We start from the raw sequence: 23,074 nt of genomic DNA on the forward strand, positions 1-23,074 counted from the left end.
GGAATGCCAGCAAAAGTGAAAACTTGAACATTAACGTTGTGCATTTTTTAATATTTTGAAATGGTTAGCGAATAATTAGTATAAATAGTTTTTGCGTAAAAAATAGTTTTAAAACCTTTCAGCATTCCTTGATTGTCTGTAAACATATGCGATCATATTTAGATGTTACATTCTGAGACTTTTATATACTACTAATGATTAAAGCTTCGCCAAGGTTAATAATCCTCCCAAAATCAAATTTAGTACTACATACATCGAGTCCTTATGTAATGTCTATAAAAATATATAATAATCTGCCAAACAAAATTCGAAAAAAATGATGAAAATGAAATTAAAACACTAAAAACTTTTTATTAGAAAAGTGCTACTATGCCGTAAATGATTTTTTAAACGAGCCAAACTAAAATAAATAAAAATATGGGTCTCCCTACTACGGTCTGCTGTTCAGACCAAATTGCGACACCCAAACTGGGTATCCATAATATACTGCCTTGTATAACTATAGTATTAACTCCAAATGTTATATAGGATATATTTATGGAATATATAAGGACTATATTTATGGAAATGCAATAAATTGAAATTGAATAAAACTGGTGTAAACTCTGGTATATGAGGATTTAAATTAGAGACTAAACGTATTTGGCTAGTAAATACGAATGGCATTCTCGCTAGGAGCCCGGCAATAGGTAGACATGCAGACTGTGATATCTTATTCACTAGTACAATGAACTATGGTGAACATTTACGCTGTCGAAATGTACTTCTAGTTCAATGTCATTGAGAATATATAATTTTAGTTTTAATTTATTTACCTTTATCTTTTAAGTGCCAATTAATTAATTATCGCCAGAATAGTGAACTATAAATACAAAAGAAATATTAGTAATTGATTTCTAACGCACATTAGGAGTAACAAATTGATCCTAATATTAAAATTAATACTTTTATCGCATCCGGTATTTTAAGTATTTAACATTTTTAACTGTTACCACGATGACCAACCGAGTGCGTGATACTATGGTGCGGTCCGGTGGTGGGCGAAGTACTGAACGAATTTAATTTTGCAATTTTAACTAGAGACTGGCACAACAATTGAGCAATATTAGATGCACTATTAATCCAACACTAATCATTAATTGATTATTATAAACCTTAACAACAAAATTTAAAAGTTAAATACAATAATTTTTTATTACAAAAAACATATAGCTGCGAATGTTTGAATTAACTAATAAGCATTTAGAATAATATATAAAATTAATTAATAAAATATATATTATTTTAATTGTCACTAGCATTAAACTAGGCCGGACCTAGGACCTGTATTTTAAGTTTTTTAATTTGTTTGTTGTTGTTAATTTCTAGTAACTTCTAGAGACATTGTTTTTTACTGTTTCCCTAGTACATTACATAAACAAAAGAACATGAACTGATCTCGGCGAATTTTATTTTCATCTTTTACAAAAAAAAAATGTTTCACGGAACTTATACTTAAACACAGGTATGAATTCTCTATGAAATGCGTTTAGAGGGCACTTAGCATTGTATTTAGGCACTTCGTAAGAAGTAATTTATATTAACATTTCTTCGAGCATTTTGGAAATTTTGACCTACATGCGGATGAAATAGGATATTAAAGCTTGCAGGGAAATTCTAATAAAGACACTTCACAATGACAAGGGATATGCGCTGTATCATAGAAGAGCACCGACAGCAGCGGAAAGAGCAGCTTGTAAGTGTAGGTATTATTTGAAAAGTATCCTAAAAATAAAAAAATGTCGTAACTACAAACTACAAAACCGATCATCTTATGGGCTGCATTCAAGCGGCAATTGACGACGTGCTTGCACAGATCCCCTCCGCTGCAATCGTAGTCTTTGGTCAAGTACTCCCTTATAAACAATTGTCTGATAGACAAGACATCGCATTTAATAATGTGCGAAAGGGTTTGTTAATAATAACCCTTTATAAAGCACGTTGGGCCCGTTCAAGCTTCAAAAGACATCATTTTCGGACGTCACCCCACGATGTTATACAATAAGTTAATAAGTACTATTCTAATGCAAAGTAAACATTTCTCAATAGATTGAAATCAGCAGTCTGGCGTAAGGTTTTAAAGACGAAAATATGTTTTCTAGTCCTTTCTGACAGTTGATCAATTTGCGGTTTCCATGATAGTATCTCATCTATCAGAACTCGTAGGTATTATATTATTCTAGTTTAATTGAAATGAACTTGTACAGAATTTTTTCATCTAAGGGAACTAGTCGTGTAGTAATATATATTTTAAAGACAAAGGTCGTTCACATAATCATAAACAAAGCAGGACCGAAGACACTGCCCTGAGGTACTCCGTGAGTTACTCGACGAAACGAGCTTAGATGATTACCTATTTTTACACTTTGCTTTCTGTTTGTAAGGTAATCCTTGAAAATTGCATACACCTTTCCTCTTATTCCAATTGCCTCCATTTCGTCTAAAAGAAGTGGTATAGAAACTGTATCAAAGGCTTTCACAAGGTCAAGAAATACGCCCAAGCATTTTTCTTTAGCATAGATGCATTCATATATATATATATATATATATATATATATATATATACATACATATATATATTTGCTGCTTTAAAGCATCTTCACGCGGACAACGTCGCGGGCAGCAGCTAGTTTAAATATAATTCGGTACGTTAAATAATAATTTATTCTTCATTAATATCACTTCAGAGAATAAATTAAGTAAAATGTGTTTGATCAAAACGTCCATCCAGATAAGTTCCCTGAAATAGTGTTTAGATGAATATGCATTCGATAACGTGATATCGCAATTTAATAGAAACACGCGATTGTAGAGCCGCCCTTCGCCACCTGAATATTTATGATATCGCCTCGACGTACTCAATCTATATGTTATGCATAACTTATACGCTCTTCGAGTTTGATGAATGCACTCACACTGTTTTATGGTACATATTTGACATTGATCTCGGCGAAATTAGTTTCGTTTATATTATACATTTTATTTATTAAGATATAGGATTAGTTGAGGTCTTTCTCAAGTTTCAAAAATTTTACATCAATAATTATATCTCTCTTACGAAGGTGAGACAATAATCATTCTGATAAGCACTGCAATTCCAACAAAAATCATCAGTAACATACTCAAAAATCAGGGTTTCATTCTTGACTTTTCCACCTCCACCTTAACCAAAACGTAACAAACTTTTGGATACTGATTGAGAAGGGTTTATGATGTGTGGGTCTGTTTAATTTTCCCATTTATTGTTGAATTTAACTATAATACTAGGCTTCAGTTTGCTGCTTATATAATTTAGTCATTTTGAGTACTGTTTGAAGTGATCTAGCACTAACAAAAATAACAAAACAGACACGGATAGTGTTAATATTTACCTGACTATTAATTATTATTTGAAAAATATATTGGTCTGTTAAATACCAAAGAAAAAACAGTCGAGAAAGATTGTATAGATAATTTGCTGATATGGTATCGGTTTCCGCAATTAAACCACTGAGTTGCGTCCATTATATTGGCCAGTTACTCCAACCAGCCCAGCTCCTTCCAGAAATTCAGAACATTCCTGGGGTGTTGGCTTTTAACATTCCAGGATTACATGAGTGACCTATTTGTCCTCGGCTAGACAGCCTCTACACTTAGGAGTGTCCATTACGCTGATAGTGAAAAGGTGCTTGTTTAGTGATGTGTGACCCGTTAGGGTACCCACCATGATTCGGATGTCATGTCTGTTTAGGCTGAGTCAATGTGGCAGTTTGGGCTATAGTGCAGGAATCGCTACTTTCAACTGTTTCAACTTAGGTCGTTGGTGAGAAAGCGTATCCATGAGCGCATTTGGCTGAAGGGCAGTGGTAGGAGTGGCAATGGACCAGCCACTTGGGTTGCCGTGGCCCTCCCTGCAAGTCCTAATTCACTGCTAATGTTTACTATTCTGTGATCTGGATCTAATACAACGAAAGTTTTTGAAAAATTAATTTAAAAAAAATCTTATGATTTCTTCAAAAAGAATATTTTTAATATTCTTGCAGTAATGACAAATATTTAAGTAATTCATAACATTTAGAATTATATTGAAACGACTGAATAACAATTTTTTTATGATAGAAAAAATAACACAAAAATATGTCGATTTACAACAAACAAATTAATACAATCATTTTTATACAAACCGTTTTAAGCAAAAATCACAAAATTGTCTTTATTTATTCCGAAATTTCGACTAGAAACCTCGTGGCTACTGTAAGTCACGTGACCTTATTAGAGCCAAAAGTAACGCGGAAAGCAAGAACGCAGAGAGCTGCCGATAATCGCTCTCTCTAACACTACGGCTTGCCTGGCAGGTAGAAAGTCCCACTTAAATGACCTGTCTTTTTGGGAATATTATTATTTTGTTATAAATAATGCCATATAAAAATTTCAAGTTGCCTCTAATACATTTTTTACATATTTTTGCACGCGCCTGGCAATGTAAAAACCCCGACTAAATTGTCTGGCTTAATTTGTAATTGATTTTGCAAACATAAAACTACAACACATATAAATTGCATGTTCAAATATATTTATTGAAAAAAAAAAATATATTTTTAAAAATTTGGGGTTTACTTAGCCCCGCTACTCACCAGCCAGGTCTGCAGTTCCGAGTTGGGGTATATCAGGAGAGGTATAGACCAAGTTTTCAGCTTGCCTCAATTATCTACCCAAAAATTGGTGCCAGCTCTCGGACCAGAACACAAATAAACCATATTATAAGGGAAATTAAGAAAAAAGTTAAAATAAACGACAATGTCTTACGCATAGCTTACGATATTTCTAATACTGATAACTATTACATTTGCAACATAAAATTATTGTTTAAATAATACAATATAAATACCTTCAGGACCTAATAACTTTTATACAATGTGGTTTTAATGGATCAACCTAAATCACAAATTAGTTGTTTGCAAAAACCAAAAGCAGTTTATTAATATTATAAATATTCATTTGATAGTCCATTTTGTATTGAGATGAATGGCGTCATTTCGAATACTCTAAAAAAATAACTATTCATAGTTAATGCCTTTTAAATTAAAAAAAAATAATAAAAGCTGAAGAATAGACAATTTTCACGTTTTGAGTGAGTTTTGAAATAAAATTTGAAAATTGAACTACAACGAATGCTCCAATGTAACACTGCCAGACGTTTTAGAGGAAGCAACATTATTGATTGAAAATTTATTGTCACTGACGTCAAAGGAAAAATACCAACTTGTCTACGAAAAGTTTGCGCAATGGAAAATTGACAGAAAGTCAAATTATTCATTGGAAAACGTTTCGGAAATTTCGCAGTAAGTATACTTTTAAAATTTATTCTATTAATAAATTCTTACTATTCCACAGAATATGTAATGGTACAAATAATAGACAGTGTAGCATAGACAAAAAAATTAAATGTTTGTTTAAAAGATATTTACACCACTCGAAGAGAGAAAAGCGCACTTAATGTAATTCCAACTTGTATTATAAGCATTGTATACCTAATCTGGCTATAAATCTACTATCTGTAACAAAAAATGCATTTATTTTCGTATACTAAGCTTCGTACATTTAAATCTTTTGAGAACTTTTTAAGTAAAGCGCTATCAAGCATTGGTTGCAATGATTAAATTTAGCGACGATATAATAGTGAGCACAGACATGCTCTCAGCCATAGTTCAGTCACATGAGTAACTAAACAGTTAAGAAGCTTATTCTCTGTACCCTTTAGTTACTCATGTGTTTCAGTCATATTTTTCACACCTTACTGTCCGCGGTGAAAAAGCCTTGACTTTTGGTACTGTCTTCATTCTCGCTTATCCTTCAAGCGCTGTATTTTGATGGAATGGATCTGCCTACTCTCCGCTTTCGGCCATCTTGAATGCTGCCAACAATTAAATCATTATAAACTGCGACAGCAATGTACTAGTAGCATAAAAAGCATATTCTCTCAAAATCGATTCCTTTAGAATTATTTTCGGTGTCATTTTTAATATTGTAGACACTACTACTGGTTCGGAAACAAATGGCACTCTGAGAGAGAAGAAGCGGCGCAAGAAACTCTCCCAGCATTGTTTTTTTTAATCAAATATACAATATTGTACTGTCATTGCTATTGGTATAAAATAATCATAATCTAGTCCCAAGCTGCCGGGTCAGTTACATATTCAGCTGTGGAGTAGTAGGATTTACGACAGAGCCATTTTTTAATAAAAAATTTAAATTTATTTGTAGATAATTCCTGAAAAGTGGCTGGGACTTTATTATAAAAGAGTATACATTTACCCTTAAAGCTATTAAGTATCTTAAGCGACAATTTGTTGCCTGGAACATAGACTTAGAATATACCAGCTTATAGAATACCTGACAGCTCGATAATTCGTGACTAATTATATTTGTCGATGTGCATTTTTTTACATTTGCAGTGTTGTATTGTTTGTAAATAAAATAATCACTCTGTATAAAAGCGACAATACTTGTAGTGTTAATATTGAGGGTAAGTTATTTAGTTTGTAATGTTGTTCATATAATTTCTTGGCACCTAAATGTTTATGCTTTTGTTTTTTTTTTTTTCTGTATAATTAATATTTGTATGTAGTTTTAAGTTGTTTCATTTTTCTTTTAAAATAAGTAATTTAATTTAAGTAGTTAATTAAGTATTAAACTTTAAATTTAAATAATATTATATGTCTTCTGACGACCTTATTGTACACTGTAAAACTCAAATGAGTTTATGTATGTACAATAATTTTGTTAGCTAAAATATGTAATTTGTTAACAAGAAATAAATAAATAAAATAAAAATAAATAAAAATAAAATGTGTGCTAGTGGTTAAATGTTCAAAATACTAATGGTGGAGTGTGTCATCCCACGTTATCTTTAAATATCGAACGTTCACGTTAAATCATTCGTCAAGTTAACGATTTGGCTTTAAATGAGTTGCACCATCTGACGAGCGTTAAAACGACGTCATTTTTGGAGTTAACAATAACCGCAGGATAATTGATGGCTTACGTTAAAGTTATTGTCAAACACCTACGTACATGTCTGTGATGTGTCAGTGGAATTGAAATTTGTGTTTATGAATTTTATTTTTCATTTTCTTATCCAAAAATAAAATTATTCAGATTTTTAAGTACCTACTTTTGTGTATATTAATGCAGTCCTAATAATATCATTGCTCCAAGAAATCTTGTGGGAAAGCAGTTCTTCCAATATGGGAGACGAAAAGGAGCGAGTCAAGCGTGCCTGCCGTTTACAACTTGTCAATCAAAATCAGTAACAATAAATTCGTTTTTCTTTTCTATCTTGCTGTATCTAAGTTTTATTCTTTTTTCTCTCTTGCAAGCATTGTTTGTGTAGTTACCTAGATAGTATATTAATTCTATGCCCTATTATAATAAAAGTCTACATTTCATTAACTGCTCTAACAGTAGCACTGAGCTATAAGCCCCTTTTAGAGCGGGAACGTGCAGGGTTAAACATCTCTTTGTTTGTGAATAAAATATGACAACGGTTGCATGGTTTTGACTGCCTGCCGTTGGACCTTCAGCGCGAAAACCTTTCAAGTATGTGCTTAGTACTTACTTACTTAGTTATGTTAACAACCATTTTATCTTGAATTTAAATAATCCTAAACTAACAGAGCTTACACCTGTTTGAGCAACCTTTGTAAGGCTTAAGGTATTTGTTTGGAAAATCTGTTTCAATCATATTCATAATGCTATCTATTACGTTGATTTTAATACAATTATTGAACTTTAGTGTTTTTTTTTCTAGCTTTAACCGCGACTTCGTGCGCGTGCAATTTAGTTACTTTGGGCAGCATTTTTATTTTTTATACACTACAAACTGCTGTTTTTAATACATTTTTATAAGCTACCAACTATAGAACTTTCATCCCCCTTTTTCATCTCCACAATGGTCTTAATTTTAAAAACGCTAGAACAGATATTTGACAGTTTAATGATGTTATCTTCGATAGTGACAAACCTCTTCTGCATCACAAAGATGGTATCGTTATCGGCTGTAGCACCCCATAACAATATACCCTAGGACATAATATTATGAAAATACCTAAAGTAAACGTCCTATCTATGTCAGTTGATTGTCTAATGTTTTTATTAATCTCTTTGTTTAACAAAACATTCGCATCTACATTCTTGACATTTGGCGCGGTAAATGTTATATATTTAGTTTTATGGCTATTTAATAATAGACTATTGAACGCTAAACCAGTACACGATGTCAGATAGAGCATTGTTTACTTCGTCATATAAAAAACTTGGCTTCTCTCCACCTTGAATATGAGTGATCCGCAAACAATACTACTTTGTGTTTTGTTTCTACAAAATAAAAAATATTTTAACAAAAAACAACCGACTTCAAAAACAATTCCAAAACAATAGATATAATATGCACTAAAAATTATAAAAATAATTGCGTATTTATACAATCTAATAAATAAATCTAATTCTAGTTACGATTATTGTTATTTTTAGAATCAGTGTATCGGTGGAGTATATACTTTACAATAAAAAAAGAATCATCGAAATCGGTTGACACGATAATGAGTTATTCGTAAACATACAGTAAATTAAAGACTTTTATGGTTTTCTCGTGGATATCATTGTCAGATCTAGATCACAATTACAATGAGATGACATGGGAAGCACCAGCTTTCTAATAAAAAAAGAATTATCAAAATCGGTTCACCCAGTCGAAAGTTTTGAGGTAACAAACATAAAAAAATACCGACGATTTGAGAACCTCCTCCTTTATTGAAGTCGGTTAGTAAGCTAAATCATTCATATATTATTATTCCTGGTCGAAATTTCATCTGTCTACTGCTATCCTAAACTATGATACAGCCTGCTGACAGACATTAAGATGGACAGGATTTCTTTATCGGACGAAGGATTTCGTATTTGATTAAATCAAGCAACATCTGTTTATAGCCTAGTAGTTGTAGTACATTACTTGGTAAAAGTGTTGACCCGAAGTGTCCCTTTGACATGAGATTAACTTCTAAAACTCAGTTGTTCGCCACGCGGTACCTCGTTTACGACTCAGATGTCTGTTATTAAATGAGTTCCTCAGTATATGAGGAAAATTTTGCCCACACGATGCCATTACGGAGACAAGCCCGTAATGGAAATTTGCACGCATCTTAAAATTTTATTCATAAGAGGAAAATTGTTTCCTTTTCATGCCCCACTTCACTGAAATCGCATTATTGCTGTGGATTATTATTGGATTAGCTTCACTTTTATTTATTAAGTTTGGAAGTGCTTTGGTGAGTTGCTTTTTGTGTGACAGCTTTGTTATGACGTAAATATACGACATAAAGTATTAAATTGCCGATTTGCAATGAAAAATTTTGTTATTCGCAATAGATTTTTTTTTCTTTGTTTCAGTATTTATAGGTATATAAGAGATTACCACCTATACTAAAATTTAGTAATTTTACTTTCGGATTTTACGAAATTCCATTAGAGTTTTTTTTTATCATGATCAGAACAACATGCGTCGGGTCAGCTAGTATTATACATGTATAAACTACATAAGTCTTACTGAAGCCACAGCATTACGTTTTAGAATAATAATAAAATATCATGCTAATAAACACAATAAAATAATAATTTTAAAAATGTACATCAGCTTATGCTAATTGAGAAGAAACATGAAGAAAACGTAACTTTCAAAAAGTTTTCTCATTATACTTGAAGTAAGAAAGTAAGAAGAAATAAGTATTTTCAGTGCTACTTAAGCCTTTTCGTAGAAATTTTAAAACACCTCATTGGAAATTTTCACACAGACAGACTTATATCAGCTACTGTACTAACACCTATAAATTGATTACTGTTAATTATTAATTTCATCTTGCCATAGTAAAGTTCTGCTAGTACTCAATTGACCATAGAATTACAGTATATAGACAGCGTGCGAGAAATATCATGACATCTCAAACGGAGATACAGTAGATAGAAAAGTAATGCTTATCTATAGTTACGTTAGTTGATTTTGATTGACAAGTCGTAAACAGTCAGCCACGCTTGTTCTTAGTATTTTGAATATTAAACCACTAGCCATTTTTTTCCTTCGGTTATACTATGAAAACTACTGAACCGTTTGCAATAATACTTATACCATAGTTTGTTTGTGATTACTTATCCGGAAACAATATTTTTAACTTCCCACTTGAAAATTTAAAAAAATGGGGAAGTTATTGGTTTTACCCCGTTCTTTGAAAATCAAGTTTTCTTCAGATCTCGACGTTTTAAGGTAGGTCTTAGGAAGCTTCCCTGACGATTCCCGCGATAGTGTCTGTACGGCTGTATGTTTGTGTGTGTGTGTATGGATGTATGTAAACCTCTTCTAACTTTTGAACGGCTCGTCTGATTTCATCGCGGTTGGCGCCTTTCGAAAGAGCTTGATTTACATTACCAAACTCAGATTTTGAATATGATTCGAACCGGTAGAATTTGAGAAATAACAAAACAACTACGAAAAAAAAAATTCTAAATGTGTTTTTTTTTAAATATAATTTTAAATGGCTTTACCGATTAACTGAAAGCGGTGTGAAAATCGGTTTATTCATTCAAAAGTAATTGAGGTTTTTATATTTTATAAAATAGGGTTTTATTTAACTTTTATCAGACGATTTCGAGCTCAAAATCGTCATAAGTATAACTGACAATTATAATGTTAACACGAGGAACAAACATAAACTTGTTATGCCTACTACTCGGTTAAGTTGAGTTAGTACTTTTATTGGGCAATGTACATGCATTTACAATATGATCCCAGAAAATGTACAAATCAAATGTGTTACGAAATTTAAAAGAATTGTTAAAAAACGTTTGTGTGGAAAAGGTTACTATAACATAAACGATTTTCTTAATGATACCACAGACTGGGAATGAAGTGAACACCCTGAGGCTCTTTATTCATAAATGATTTTTGTACGATATTACATTCCATATTTTTATTTAAAAAAAACCGCTGAGTTTCTTGCGTTCTTCTCAGGTCTGAGGCAGTCTATTTTGAATGGGTGGTAATTTTTGACGTTCAATAAGTGATTTTGAATCCTGTTTTAAATAAAAATATTTGAATTTGAATATTACTATTCCTGGCCTGTTTTTATCAGTTGTCTAACAGCAAGAGACTCTATCTAGACTTATAAATTATCTAATTCAATCAAATTCTATACAAATACCAAAACAATTAAATATGAATCTAAAAATAGAAGCATCAAGTTCCCTTACTCACGGGCATTTAATGTAAAGCTCTTTTAAACTTCAAAGCAATTCTATTTGAAAATGACGATGTATTTTTAGTTATTCTTTGTTTGTAGACAATCAGGTTGTGAGACGGTTTGCGGTTTAAGCGGGCGGAGGTTTGAATACCGAGTGACTTGTTTCAATCTCTAACTCAATGCATAAGTAATGTGAAAAACTCGGCCCCGATACGGTTCAGATTTAAGTATCTACCATGTTCAACGATATCTATATACATATATATTGTATTTGTATATTTACATAAATATACAAAGTGAGTCTTAACATATTCAATCCCTAATATCTCATGTTTAATGTCGTGTATTTAAAAACTATTACGTTCCAATGACGCACGGCAATACTTCAATTCTAGCGCTCTACAAAGCGCAGGTCCGGCCACACATGGAGTACTAATGTCATCTCTGGTCTGGCGCACCCCAGTTTCAGCTTGATCCATTTGACCGCGTGCAACGCAGAGCAGCTCGAATTGTCGGGGACCCAGTGCTCTGTGAATGGCTAGATCACTTGGCGTTGCGTAGAGACGTCGCTTCATTGTGTGTCTTCTACCGCATTTATCACGGGAAGTGTTCCGAAGAGCTGATTAACCTGATTCCTGCCGCCGAATTCCACCTTCGCACGACACGCCACAAGTTAAGGAATGATATATCCCCACCATCTGGATGTGTGGCGGTCCTCGACAGTGTGGTTTTCAAGAAGCTCTCTTCCACGTACTACAAAGCTGTGGAATGAGCTTCCTTGTGCGGTGTTTCCGAAACGATACGACATGGGTACCTTCAAAAAAAGCACGTACACTTTCTTTAACGGCCGGCAACGCTCTGGTGTTGCAAGAGAATATGGGCGGCGGTGATCACTTAACACCAGGTGACCCGTACGCTCGTTTGTGCTGCTATTCCATAAAAAAATAATCATTAGGTATAATCTTATATCTTTAAACGAGCAATTCTTGTATAAATAATATGAATCTCGGAAACGGCTCCGGCCATTTTAATAAAATTTAGCATACTGGTAGTTTCGGGGGCGAGAAATCGATCTAGATCTGGGTTTCAATTTTAAAAAACCTAGTTTAATCCGTCTCTAGTTTAATTAGAAACTGCTACAATAGTATTAGAACACAAAGGTGAATTTCGCCACTATATACAAGACTATAGCCTCCTCCTGCCCAGGCGTTTAACCAAATGCCTTGTAATTCTGCCCGGTGTCAATTCTAAAAGACATTAATATTCATGTGCAGGAAGCACAAGACAAATAAATACTATATTTTTGATTTTTGTCTTATAAGCACGTAGATTTTTTGAACTATTTTTTCGGATACCCTTGGACTATTCTAAATGCATTGGGATAATTCCAAAGCATTATATTTTTGTCTCTTTGTAAGTACATTTGGCACAATTACATAAAGTACATAAGCTAAAAGGACAAATAGTGTCCTTTTTGAAAGACAGGGTACATTTAAATGAAAGGATATTTATTTAAATCAACCTTTAATCTCAAATTAACGATATATATACTAGCTGACCCCGCAAACGTTTTTTTGCCATATAAATTGTATTGATCTTTTTCTTGCTAGTTGATAAGAGATGGCGCTAGTTGTATTCATTAGTAACAATCACACTTCTTTTATATTTTGTATAATTCACACTATAGTTTTATAAATTATAGCCTATTTGTTATTGTGGTGTGTAAGCTATATTATTGTAGAGTTTCATCAAAATCTATTCAGTAGATTTTGCGTTAAAGAAGTTCAAACATACATCCAGATATACAAACTTTCACATTTATAATATTAGTAATATATGTAAATATACAAAGTGAGTCTAAACATATTCAATACCTAATATCTCATGTTTAATGTCGTGTCGTGTCGTTATTCAATGTAACTAATCCGTTTCAATCATTATATAATCTTATCTTATATCTTTAAACGAGCAATTCTTGTATATATATATAATCTGAATCTCGGAAACGGCCCTAACGATTTTAATGAAATTTAGTAGATTTAGTTTCGGGGGCGAGAAATCAATCTAGCTAGGTTTCAATTTTGAAATTTTTTATCTGTGTTTTAATGAGAAACTGCTAGAATAATATTAGAAGACAAAGTTAAATTTCGCCACTATATACAAGACTATAATAGCTCAGATTGGACATTGGGTGATACGGAAAGCAGAAGACCCCGGTTCGAATCCAGATGTCTTATTCTTTTTTTTTGTTTAAGTTTTGTATCTTCTTAAAATTCGAGCAAGGCTCGGTCATACAATTACTAATAATAATGTTGATAGACTTTATCTTTCAAAACTTATTCATGAATAAACCTCGATGACTCGAAATTAAAAATCCTTATCTATCTATCTATTTATATATATACATATAAAAATGAACTGCTGTTCGTTAGTCTCGCTAAAACTCGAGAACGGCTGGACCGATTTTCCTAATTTTGGTCTTGAATTATTTGTAGAACTCCAGAGAAGGTTTAAAAGTTGAATAAATAGGAAAATGCTGCTGAATTAAATAAAAACAACAAATTTGTTTTTTCTTTGATGTGTCCATACATAATTTCTATGAGAGAATTTATTGACGCACGGTTTGACAGTTCTGCTGTGAAACAATTTCATTACGACAGCAGGGTGCATATTTTACGAAGTAATTTTTGATGTTATGATATATTATTGACAAATTCATATAAAAACATTATTTTATTTAATATATACAGTACAACGTCTGTCGGGTCAGCTATAAATGCTCGCATCTGCCGGGATTCGTTCCCGGGACCTCTAGCTGATAGCTAATAAGGTAGGGTTTCTAACCATTGGGCTATATGGGTCGTCATAGCATGAGTATGTATCGAAGATGTCAATTTGAGTATAGTACGTAGGATGCAGCATCTTACAAACTAATCTTAATGTTCAAATATAAACAGCCTTTTAATATCAAATATTTCGCTAAAGTCATAAAATTAAACTGTATAAACATGACTAATTGTAGGTAATACATTCGATGCATCAAAAAATTTAGTTTGAATTCATTGTTTACATGTGGATGCTTTATGAACATGATGGTTGTATTTACTGTCATAATAAGTTTTTTTTTCAATAAAGTACGAGACGAGCAGGACGTTCAGCAGATGGTAATTGATACGCCCTGCCCATTACAATGCAGTGTCGCTCAGGATTCTTGAAAAACTCAAAAATTCTCAGCGGCACTACAATTGCGCTCGTCCACTTGAGACATAAGATGTTAAGTCTCGTTTGCCCAGTAATTTCACTAGCTACGGCGCCCTTCAGATTGAAACACAATAATGCTTACACATTACTGCTTCGCGGCAGAAATAGGCGCCGTTGTAGTACCCGTAATCTAGCCAGCATCATATGCAAAGGAGCCTCCCACCGGTAAAATAGTTATCGCGTCAAACAAATACAGTGATTTCTTAACTATAACAGACCAGGACCCACAAGCAGCACCCGTTCAAGAGTTGTCGCACGGACCAGAATTAGAACCATAGGTAATCAAACATCGAAGGCAACGCATCACTAAAAATAATTTAAATAAAACACTTTTAAAGGATTAAAACGCGTGTAAATTCAATTTTTACGTAAAAGTTACATATTTAATTTAGTTAACCCGAAGTTTCAAGACCTTTCCAGATCTCGTTTTCTGAAAGCTAATGTAAAAACATGTAATGTAAACACAGTTACAATTACACGCTTTTTAATCCTTTAAAAGGGTTTTATTTAAATGTGTAACACTCGCGTTAATCAAAGAAAATACTACTAAAAATAATGTTGCGATTCTCACATATTAAGAGTTATGGTAGAACAGTTAGAAAATACCATAATAAGGTTGCCTTAGGCACTATAGCACTTAAGGCGACTGTTAAAGGGTTTCTACGTTATCCCATTTAGTAAACTTATGTGTTTAAATATTTCATAAGATGCATCTAAGCGAAACAAACTATCTTCATATGTAACTTTTGAGTCAGATCTTAAACGCAAATACTTGAGTCTCTGCCCCAGCGGCGGTTGCTTGTTCAACTAAGTTATTATTGAAGTTGCAAAGTCCCGCGCACCTACTGCGCAAACTTTGTGCCTGTAAATAGATAGACAATTCGCTGCTATCGCGCTTTATGGTATTTGTGATATCGAATGATAAAACTTTGTAAAGTCGTTCGATTAAATAACGGTTATTGTAATAAATAGCATCACATCTCGCTTATATGATTCATTTCAATGTGGGCCTGAGGAGATACTGTATTTTGAAACTGAGACTGAATTTATTCTATTTATGAATGGTGTTGTAATTAATAAAGTTATAGTTATTTGTGTGATAATAGTATCACATGAGTGTTTTAAAACCCCTAATTACACAACAGATGCATACAAGACTTTATCATAAAAAATGTCAAATACAAGGCTTTTAACCCATAATATGAATCCTCTATAACAGATTATGAAACAGTTAGCTTACTGCTAACATTAAAAAAGCCAGTTCTAGTAACCATAATATCACCCAAAGGAGTGTTAATATCAAAATGGATGATATGATGTACTGAATTTCATTACAACACTCGTTTGGATGATGTAATGGTTACAAGAATATTGCGTGTTTTAATGTTGGAAATAAGCTAACTGTTGTAGAATCTTTAATAGAGGACTTAAAGCATGGGTGTAGCTACAGAAAATAAATAATAATAATAATAATTACTATACATACTTTGGGAAATCTTAATGATGTATTTGCAAAATTTCGTGAAGATGGGTTGATCCGATGAGCTCAATGGCTACTCTGAAGTAACCACCCTCTCGCTGATTGGGCTACAACTGAAGATAAGCAAGTCACCACAAGAGGAGGAAAAGTAAAAAGACCTAATTCCAATATTACATCACCAAAAAACCTATATGATTTTAATTTTATAATCTTAATCCAAACAATTTGTAATAAAACCAGCGAAATTTTAATCAAAAACGAAAAAGTGCTTTTAAATGCAAGTAATTAGAAAATCGGAAAAGCAATCCATAAAATACATTTTGAAAGTTCATAAATATTCAAAGAAAGTATATTTAAAGCAAGTTGGAGCCATTTATTCCAATACACGGGTACCCGACAGACAGTGGGAAAGTTAGCGGAAACGGGATTTCCTAATGCGATTTTAATTCTTTTCTTCCAAACGCGAGGGTAATTTCAATAAAGAGACGAATATATTTTATTCGGACGGAACGCATAATTTACAAATGGAAATTCTTAAAGAGATATTGTGTGTTTTCTCAATTCATTTAATTCTTTTGTCAGATGAGAACAAATAATGAATAATCAAACGAATAAACGTATTTATAATTCATACAGCACATTTCTTCAGTTCAGTACTTCTAAAGGAAAGAGAAATCTTAAAATCAGTTCATTGTCACAAAAAAATTACAAAGCTGCGACTAAACCACATGATCAAATATTGTCTGCTCTTCCATAAAAAAATATATACAACGTGTATGTTAGCTGCCTGATTTAAATTGAGAATGGTTTTTAAATCTTGAATTATACTTAATTCTTTTAATTAAAATTCTAGTGACACGCACCAACTTCATTTCAGAATATTATTAAAAAAATTTGAAAATTGGTTGTGATGTGTTTTCATTTCAAATTACGAAGGGATCTCAAATATTTTTTACATAATTTTACTAATGAAAGTATCTCTGTAACGAATCAAGTTTTTTAGTACTTACAGAAAAAACCCACTTCAATAAAGATTTATTATGGAACAATTTATTTTGTATGTTTCGTTAACCGAGGAAAATGAGAATCATAATTTTTCTTACCAGTAGAAGTCGCAACAAAATATGTATAATCATTTCACTGAAAAAATTCAAGAAGAAACTTCAAAAAATACACCGATTTTACTTAGTGATTCGATACCATTCCATTGGGCAAAGAATTTGATACCCAAAAACTAACATTGAAAAAAAAAACAAATCCTCCCTATTCATTTATTTATAGACTATTTCCATACATTTAGTCTAGCTTCTTGAATCCGATGTCGTGTGCATCATACTTGAAACACTGTCGGAAAATGAAAGATGCGGATAAGACCATGTTTATTGGAACAGGCGCGGCATGACCTAGATCCTTGGCCATATTTGCGGGGGTGAGAATACCAGATATTAGCATAACCCATTGTATATTTTTGTAGTTTCCTTTGTAATCCAAGTCTCTGTTTTGTCTCGGGAACACAGCTGCCGTCATTGTCGACTTGGCCTTAGTATGTGTAGTGGCCGAAGTTTTCAATGCTCGGAATGTTGCTTATGTCAACTACCATCATTTTAATTTTAGTTCTGTTCACTGCTACACCGATGTTGCCACTTTCTGTCTCAAGGCATTGGAACAGTTCACTCACATCTTCCATGGATGTTGCCACAAGGATGTTCTTAATGCCCGGAATGTTGCTGATGTCACTGTCACTTTAGTTTTTGTTATGTTCATTGCTAGACCGGTGTTGCCACTTTCTGTCTCAAGGCTTCACTTATATCTTCCATTGATGTTGCCACAGGAATGCTGTTTTTATTTTATTTATTGGGAACAACAAACAACTATACATGACATCTTACTTAATAATTACAATTCTTACAATATAAATACATGTATAATCAACTACGTTATCCACAGATTACTTATTTGTGTTGGAGAAACAAATTCACTAAACTCACCTTATCCCAAAGGTTTTAAAATACATACATATACACATACATAGAATCATACAAATATATATATTAAAACTTATCCACATTATATAACAATATTAGTCACAAAGATTACGAAATTATTTTATGCAACTTGTTAAATATCAGTTTCTTAAAGGTACCCACTCTTGTTTCTAGTATGTCAATGTCAAGGAAGTTTTGGTTATAAGATGAGACCATCCTATGAATTGGAGAGCGCATGCTAGCATTTGTACGACACTTTTTTAAGGCAAAAAGTTGATGAGCGCGTGTAGCCCTAGAGAGATGACGTACAGGAACTCGGTAATACAGCTTGCGTGTTAGATCAATGCAATCATATGTTGTCGGCATACCGAAGATTTGATAGTCTCTTTGAACCTATAGATAATTTATCAGTTTTCTACGGTCTTTAGAATAATGTACTTTCTATATATGTTAAAAAGTGTAGGGAACAGGATGAAACTTTCAAACGATCCATTATGACTTGTCTGTGAATACAAATATTATTTAATTTAAGAATTTCCTAAGCAATTCTGTATAAGAAGTGTATTTTCAAGAAAAATTTAACACCCGTCTCTCATCTGTTTGTGAAACTCCGAAGACAAGTGTTAGTTGAACAATACAGCAATGTAATTAAACTTCGAAATGCATACGCCCCGGCTTCTGTACGAGGATATTGTCATCTTTGTTTTACAATGCCACTCTAATTTGAAGACAATAGAAGCGACGCCATACAGACCTGTCGCTTTAATAAACGCCCGTGATATTACATTGTTATTAACCTTTTACGAAGCATACTATTTCTAGTTAGTAACACAGAGTAGAGATGGATACTTGCTAGTAATAAATTTGGTGAGATATTTCTGGTTATAATAATACGTTTTTAGGGTTCCGTAGCCAAATGGAAAAAAATATACTTAACCCTTATAGATTCTTCATGTCTGTCTGTCTGTCCGTCCGTCCGTTAGTATGTCACAACCACTTTTATGCGAATTATTATGTTCAAACTTGGTAAGTAGATGTATTGTGTAAACCGCATTAAAATTTTTAGACAAAATTAGAATTAGATTACTTGGAACTAAAACACAAAATTTTTTTTTCATTAAACCCATATGAGTGGGGTTATATTTTTAGATAGGTCATCAATAATAACACTGAGGTTCCTAATATTACTTGTAAAAAAAGAGAATGATAAAACTAAAAAAATATATGATGTACAATACCATGCAAACTTCCACCGAAAATTGGTTTAATTCGAAAGTACGTTCTCTTTAATCATGTAAAATGAAAACAATGATATCAATAACATTTTAAAAATCAAACGGAAAGTATCCAATAAGTATTTTGATATTAAACACTACCAAACATTTAGTATGAGATTAGTAGAAAGGTATCAACAAGGACGTCACGTTCAATATAAAATTTTGTACTTACTAAGAAATAAATACTATTCAATTAAAAGATAGTTTTATTATTTTGTTAGGTTAATAAACAGTTTCCTTTAATATCACTACTACGGTAACATAACTTTTTAAAATAAAGCCTTTCTACTAATCGCATACTAAATGTATGGGAGTATTTAATAACAAAATATTGCATAATTCTAAATTAATTTTTTAAAAGTTTTTGATGTAATTTTATTGATTAGGCAACGAACTTTATCTACACCCATGCTTTAAATCCTCTATTAAAGATTCTAAAACAGTTAGCTTATTGTCAACATTAAAACACCCAATGTCCATATAACTATTACATCATCCAAACGAGTGTTGTAATAAAATTCAGTACAACATTATATCATCCGCTTTTATAATAACACTCCTTTGGATGATATTATGGTTACTAGGACTGGCTTTTATAATGTTAGCAGTAAGCTAACTGTTTCAGAATCTTTTATAGAGGATTCATATTATGGTATATAGATAAAGTCTTGTATGCAACTGTTGATAATTAGGTATTAATACACTCATGTCATACTTTTATCACCATACACCCACATTCGTGTTTTAATACCCCTTATTACACAACAGTTTCATAAATAGCTATTTCTATATCACTTTAAAGTTTTTTATATCTGTAATAGTAACATAAAAATTGCCTGGTCACAGTTAACGATTACACCCTGTATATAAGTATTGTTTCACGTCCTTCGTTCTGATGAATACTAAATCACTGCCTACTCGCTCCTAGTCTAAGTCAACCTGTAACACGTTTTCGTGGAAGTGACACCAATGAGGCTACCCTACAATACTTTTAATAAGTAAAGGCTGTTTTCAACAACGTATCTCTAGTTACGGATGTATTGCTATCACCGTTTAGTGACAAGATCTTATCTATCCACAGATCTGTCCAATATAGTATATTATTAGTTAAAGTCCAATGCTATGTTTCGATAGGTTATTGAAATGTGAGTAAGCGTAAAAGGATGGATTTGTCTACCTCTAGTTAGTTAAACTAAGGATATATAGGTTATTGAAAACGGCCGTAAGCCAATTAATTTCGTCAGGTATAACCATAACTCATCACAAGCTGTATTATTTCCACAAGGTTTGTCAACTAACATGGGTTTATCAAGCAGTAGTACTTTGATCATATTCGAGTAATTTTCCAGACGAATGAATTTGAAAAGAATCTCGAGCATATATCTCTATAGTAAAATAAACCTGATTCAGTATAATAATCTAGTAGAATTGTATACTATTTTACTGTATATAATCTGTATTTGTACGAGATCTATACTTCAAATTTTTATTTAAATTTATAACTTAAGTGTACGTAAATTGTAAATTAAGTAAAAATTGGTACATGTCGTGACCAATGTTCAAAAATTTCAAAAGAAATTCTGAATGAAATCGGGGTTTTCGTCTAGTATTTTAATAAATAGAGTTATAAATCAAGATTTAAGAATCGATTCTTGACATACCCTTTGCAACTTTCAATGTGGTTCAATTATATATAATGTTACTAGCTGACCCAGCAAACGATGTATTGCCGTTATTAAAATCGCGATACAAAAGTAACTGTTGATCGTAGATGGGTGAAAATTTGACGTTGTATGTATATTTTAATGCTGATTCATAATCAAACAAATTTAAAAATAAAATTGTCAAAAAAAAATCGTGTGGACCACCCTTAACATTTAGGGGGATGAAAAATAGATGTTGTCCGATTCTCAGACCTACCCAATATGCACTCAAAATTTCATGAAAATCGGTTAAGCCGTTTCGGTGGAGTTCAAAGTTTAACACCATGACACGAGAATTTTATATATTAGATCATATACTTACTATACATTTCAAAGTTAACTTATTATTTTATAACTTTAAACAATAATAATATATTATTATTCTTCTATGTATTGTCTATGTAAGTAAATTATGCCACCAAAAACCCTAACATGAAATTATAAAAATTCTAACCAGGCAGAATAAACGAGTATAAACTAGGTCAAACCAGTTTATCCTGAGGTAAACTTATTCATGTTTGGCTTAACTAGTTCAAACTAGGCAAAACGTTTGGTTTGTTCAAAGGCAGTTAGGTGCAAGAATGCGAGTATATTAACTCATGGATTGGTCAAACAAACGGTCAACGTAATCGGGGAACCGACTCAAAGAACACGTCATCAGCGATGTCAAACACAGGAAACAATACCAAGGGTAATAATACTGCGGTATGTCAGCACAATAAACCACATTAACCCGACTACTAGAAACTATCCACAGTGAGAAGTATTTCCCTGTACACATCATGTTTCTGTTTAAAATACAAAATAACCGATATTCAAAGAAAAATAGGGTGAGTATAATCTATATGTGATTGAAGTTAAACTTAATAATAATTAACCTTAGGAATAATTAACGGATACATATATACAATAATCCACAAATTCAGCAAATTCCAAATAAGACAGAAATACTTGTCGAACTTACATATAAAATAGATAAAAAACATAATTTCTGTGCGTAATGAAAGTGGACGAAGCGAAACAAGTATGTAAGGATCGTAGCAAGTGGAAAGAAGTGGTCTCTGCCTACCCCTACGGGAAAGAGGCGTGATTTTATGTATGTATGTATGTATACCTAACGGTACAACATACATACATACATACATATATTTTTCGTAATCAGGTGAACTAAAAGTATACGTTTATTTTTTAGTGTCATATATTAAAAAGGTTTTTTTTAAGGTTATTATATGGGTATGTCTACGAAAAATGCCACGCGCCTTTACAATACAGATCCCAAAGAAACGAGAACGGAAAAAAGGAATCGACTCCAAAAAATACTGTTCGAAACTCTATTTCACGTACTTTTGAGACACTGAAATATCGTGCTGAACGTTTAGTATGAACTAGCTGACCCGACAGACGTTGTTCTGTTCATAATAAAAAAAAAAAATATGGGTGGATTATCATAAAATTCTTAGCTGACCTCTACTCGACGAAAGGAGTATTCCTACCAAATTTCAAGTCTTTACGCCTTATGGTTCCAGAGATATCATGATGAGTGACTATATACGTGGAAATCTTTTATATATATAGATGTTATTATTTAGAATTAGTTATAAATCGTTAGTTATGAATGACAGGTAGCCGAAGACAATAATAATAACAATATATAATCACCCTAAATGAAAACTTTAGATAGATAGAGACTACGAAAAAAAAATTGAGTTTAGACCTAACCTCTATTTTCAGCAATTCATGCACACTAACACAAAGTGTCATCAAACAAATCGCGAGCTTAAGACGTAGCTTGTCACGCACACTAAACTAATATTCCTGGCCTGTTTGTATCTGTTGTCTAACAGCAAGAGACTCTATCTAGACGCATTAATTATCTAAGGAAAACTCCTAAAAAAACGTACACAAACTATAATTCTATCATCCACGTAAACGAAAAGTACACACATTGATAATAATAATAATATTGACACACTCTTACACAAATTATCTTGCCCCAAACTAGGCATACAGAGTATGATGGGCACATGACAACGATATATTTAATATAATATACTTTACCTTC

General features: G+C 32.4%; 1 protein-coding gene and 1 pseudogene across 2 annotated transcripts in view; one reads left to right on the forward strand and one right to left on the reverse strand.

Annotated features, from left to right (window-relative positions):
* The window catches only part of LOC126971802 (uncharacterized), a 179,745-nt gene that overhangs the window by 55,223 nt on the left and 101,448 nt on the right, over positions 1–23,074 (forward strand). The window lies entirely within an intron of this gene.
* LOC126971818 (40S ribosomal protein S29-like) lies at positions 17,344–17,506 on the reverse strand (annotated as a pseudogene).

Source organism: Leptidea sinapis, chromosome 24 (assembly GCF_905404315.1).
Source record: "Leptidea sinapis chromosome 24, ilLepSina1.1, whole genome shotgun sequence".
Taxonomy (NCBI): domain Eukaryota; kingdom Metazoa; phylum Arthropoda; class Insecta; order Lepidoptera; family Pieridae; genus Leptidea; species Leptidea sinapis.